The following is a 5,000-nucleotide window of genomic DNA, read 5'->3' on the forward strand; positions in this document are numbered from 1 at the left end:
GCGCGCGCGCGTGGGTCTTTGATATATAGCATGTTTAGAATCTTTTTTCTAAATATTCTTATATCAAAGACCCACGCGCGTGCGCGCGGCACAGCACGGCACTTAGGCACTTTGGAACTTGGACACTTGGAAACACTTGGGAAACACTTGGGCAAACACTTGGGCGTATGCCAAGACGACGGTCTAGACAAGGCATCGGGAATCGCACATGAATTTAGGCAACAACAGTTGACTGTTCTAGCCAAGGCATGGCAAGTTGGCTCACCGGGTAACGGCTAAAAAGTTGCTGGGTAACGGCAACCAAGCTGTCGGGTAATGCTGGGTATCGGCTAAAATGTTGCTGGGTAACGGCAACCAAGCTGTCGGGTAATGCTGGCTATCGGCTAAAATGTTGCCGGGTAACGGCAACCAAGCTGTCGGGTAATGCTGGGTATCGGCTAAAAAGTTGCTGGGTATCGGCTAAAATGTTGCTGGGTAACGGCAACCAAGCTATCAGGTAATGCTGGGTATCGGCTAAAAAGTTGCTGGGTATCGGCTAAAATGTTGCTGGGTAACGGCAACCAAGCTGTCGGGTAATGCTGGCTATCGGCTAAAAAGTTGTTGGGTGATGGCAACCAAGCTGTCGGGTAATGCTGGGTATCGGCAACAACAACCAAGATGACGGGTAACGCTGGGTAATGGCTAAGAAGTTGCTAGGCAACGGCAAGCAAGTTGCTGGGTAACGGCTAAAAAGTTGCTGGTTAACAGCTAAGAATTTGCTGGGTACCGGCTAAAAAGTAGCTTGTCGCCGGGCAAATCAATGCAAGCACCAATATGTTCTTGTCGAAACGCCCCAAAAACTCTTGTTTAGTCGCCATCTTTTGGGACTTTCGCAATGTTAGTTTAAAATCTTTTTTAATTTTTATTTTGAGATGTTTTTAAGTCTTAATTTAAACATTTTCTATTATAGATGCCTTATTTTTCAACCCAATATATTTACCTAATTATTGTGTAGCTTGTTTATAATTTTTTGTGATTTTTTCTTACTTTTTTTGTATTTTTTTGTATTTTTTTGGATTTTTATCTATTTATTTTTTGTTTAATTAATATAAAATTATCCTTTTGGCAAAAAATTCTGAATTTTTTGGAGGAGTTGCTTCATATTTTTGTGAAGATGTCCCAATTCAAAGTTTATGAAAAAAAGTTGCGATGCTCAAAAAAACCCCTATTGCTTCAGTTCGGACACATTGATGTTCCTTCCTGCCACAAGGGCAAAGGCTAATTTTACTACTATAGGGGGGGGGGGGTGGTGTCCCTCCCTTGGGGAAGCCGAGGCCACCCGACGCCGGGTGCCAAGGCACGTTGCTATCGAGACCACCCGGGCAAATCTTGGCCATTTGGCCTCGGTTACTCGAGAAAACACTACCCGTCGGTAATGCACGGAAAAAAGACCGAAATGCCCCTGAATCGAAATGCTATATTAAGTCGTCCCGCAAGGCAATGCACAGCTCTATCGAGCAGAGCAGGACTCTATCGGGCAATTCTTGGCCATTTGGCCTTGGTTACCCCTGGAAGCACTACCCGTGGGTAATGCTCGGAAAAAAGACCGAAATACCCCGGAGGCGAAATGTTATTTTTACCCGTCCCGTGGGGCAAAGCATGACTCTATCGGGCAAAGAAAAACTATGTCGGGCAAATGTTGGCGGTTTGGCCACAGAAACCCGTAAAGAGATGACCCGTTGGTAACGCTAGAAAAAAATGCCCGGGTAAAGGCAAGGCCTAGCCAAGGAATGGCAGAGCAAACAATGACACTACTATCGGGCAGAAACTAGAACTCCATGGCCGTTTGGTCTCAAAATGCTCGTGCTTTCGAGTCCCGTTGGGAATGCTTGCAGACTCACATCCTCCATGATGCATTGGTGTTCCCATGGGGGGATGCCTCCTTGCTGAGAGGTAAGCTTGCTACCTTGGTGGTGAGCGCCGGCTAACGGATACCTGTTGGCTATGGCACAGTCCCGATGATGCATTGGTGTCCCCGCACGGAAAAGCGTAACTGGCTAATGGTCTTTCATTCCTAATGCCACGTTGCGTAGCCCAGGGGTTGCCTCCTTGTTGAGGGAGAAGCTTGTCGCTTAGGCGGCGAGCGCTGGTTGATGGTTCTCCATTGGCTATGGCACTGTCCCTTGGGTAATTTTCCTCCATGATGCATTGGTGTCCCTTTCGGGGGATGCCTCCTTGCTGAGAGGTAAGCTCGACGCCTTGGCGGTGAGCGCCGGCTGATGGATATCCGTTGGCTATGGCACATTCCCGATGACGCATTGGTGTCCCCGCACGGAAAAGCGAAACTGGCTAATGGTCTTAGATTCCTAATGCCACGTTGCGTAGCCCAGGGGTTGCCTCCTTGTTGAGGGAGAAGCTTGTCGCTTAGGCGGCGAGCGCCGGTTGATGGTTCTCCATTGGCTATGGCACTGTCCCTTGGGTAATTTTCCTCCATGATGCATTGGTGTCCCTTTCAGGGGATGCCTCCTTGCTGAGAGGTAAGCTCGTCGCCTTGGCGGTGAGCGCCGGCTGATGGATATCCGTTGGCTATGGCACAGTCCCGATGACGCATTGGTGTCCCCGCACGGAAAAGCGAAACTGGCTAATGGTCTTTGATTCCTAATGCCACGTTGCGTAGCCCAGGGGTTGCCTCCATGTCGAGGGAGAAGCTTGTCGCTTAGGCGGCGAGCGCCGGTTGATGGTTCTCCATTGGCTATGGCACTGTCCCTTGGGTAATTTTCCTCCATGATGCATTGGTGTCCCTTTCGGGGGATGCCTCCTTGCTGAGAGGTAAGCTCGTCGCCTTGGCGGTGAGCGCCGGCTGATGGATATCCGTTGGCTATGGCCCAGTCTCGATGACGCATTGGTGTCCCCGCACGGAAAAGCGAAACTGGCTAATGGTCTTAGATTCCTAATGCCACGTTGCGTAGCCCAGGGGTTGCCTCCTTGTCTAGGGAGAAGCTTGTCGCTTAGGCGGCGAGCGCCGGTTGATGGTTCTCCATTGGCTATGGCACTGTCCCTTTGGTAATTTTCCTCCATGATGCATTGGTGTCCCTTTCGGGGGATGCCTCCTTGCTGAGAGGTAAGCTTGTCGTCTTGGCGGTGAGCGCCGGCTGATGGATATCCATTTGCTATGGCACAATCCCGATGGATCTCGTCCATTGGCAACGGCCCTGTCCCTTTGAAAAAACTATCTTAATGATGCATTGGTGTTGAAACCCTTAGGGGCAGGGACACCGTTGCGGAGAGGTAAGTTTGTAGATGCTTTTATGTGAAGCCAAAATGTTTTCTAAATTCATTGTTCATCAAAAAATCAAAAAATGAATTTGCAAAAATCTTCCTTGATTACGCATTGGCGTGTCCTTCGGTGATTGCCTATATGCTGAGGGGTAAGCAAAGTTATGTTTTAAAAATTCTTCCTCGACGATGCATTGGTGTTCATTTAGGGAATGCGTTCTTGCTGAGGGGTAAGCATGTCGTTTAGGCGTCATGCGCTGGCCGGTGGTCCTACATTGGCTATGGCAATGTCCCGTCGGAAAGCTTCCTTGATGATGCATTGGTGTTGTAACCCTTCGGGGAAGCCCCACCCTTGCGGAGAGGTAAGCTTGTTGCTGCTCAAAAATTCTTCCTCGATGACGCATTGGTGTTCCCTTTGGGGGATGCCTTCTTGTTGAGAGGTAAGCTCGTCGTCTATTTCAATGAGATGGGTGGCGAGCGCCGGCCGATTGATCTTTTCAATTGGCTACGGCAATGTCCCTTCGGTAATCTTCCTCCATGATGCATTGGTGTCCCTTTCGGGGGATGCCTCCTTGCTGAGAGGTAAGCTTGTCGCCTTGGCGGTGAGCGCCGGCTGATGGATATCCTTTTGCTAGGCACAATCCCGATGATGCATTGGTGTCTCCGTACGGAAAAGCGAAACTGGCTAATGGTCTTTGATTCCTAATGCCACGTTGCGTAGCCCAGGGGTTGCCTCCATGTCGAGGGAGAAGCTTGTCGCTTAGGCGGCGAGCGCCGGTTGATGGTTCTCCATTGGCTATGGCACTGTCCCTTGGGTAATTTTCCTCCATGATGCATTGGTGTCCCTTTCGGGTGATGCCTCCTTGCTGAGAGGTAAGCTCGTCGCCTTGGCGGTGAGCGCCGGCTGATGGATATCCGTTGGCTATGGCACATTCCCGATGACGCATTGGTGTCCCCGCACGGAAAAGCGAAACTGGCTAATTGTCTTTGATTCCTAATGCCACGTTGCGTAGCCCAGGGGTTGCCTCCTTGTGGAGGGAGAAGCTTGTCGCTTAGGCGGCGAGCGCCGGTTGATGGTTCTCCATTGGCTATGGCACTGTCCCTTGGGTAATTTTCCTCCATGATGCATTGGTGTCCCTTTCGGGGGATGCCTCCTTGCTGAGAGGTAAGCTTGTCGTCTTGGCGGTGAGCGCCGGCTGATGGATATCCATTTGCTATGGCACAATCCCGATGGATCTCGTCCATTGGCAACGGCCCTGTCCCTTTGAAAAAACTATCTTAATGATGCATTGGTGTTGAAACCCTTAGGGGCAGGGACACCGTTGCGGAGAGGTAAGTTTGTAGATGCTTTTATGTGAAGCCAAAATGTTTTCTAAATTCATTGTTCATCAAAAAATCAAAAAATGAATTTGCAAAAATCTTCCTTGATGACGCATTGGCATGTCCTTCGGTGATTGCCTATATGCTGAGGGGTAAGCAAAGTTATGTTTTAAAAATTCTTCCTCGACGATGCATTGGTGTTCATTTAGGGAATGCCTTCTTGCTGAGGGGTAAGCATGTCGTTTAGGCGTCATGCGCTGGCCGGTGGTCCTACATTGGCTATGGCAATGTCCCGTCGGAAAGCTTCCTTGATGATGCATTGGTGTTGTAACCCTTCGGGGAAGCCCCACCCTTGCGGAGAGGTAAGCTAGTTGCTGCTCAAAAATTCTTCCTCGATGACGCATTGGTGTTCCCTTTGGGGGATG

The sequence above is a fragment of the Rhododendron vialii genome, chromosome 11a (assembly GCF_030253575.1).
Source record: "Rhododendron vialii isolate Sample 1 chromosome 11a, ASM3025357v1".
NCBI classification, from domain to species: domain Eukaryota; kingdom Viridiplantae; phylum Streptophyta; class Magnoliopsida; order Ericales; family Ericaceae; genus Rhododendron; species Rhododendron vialii.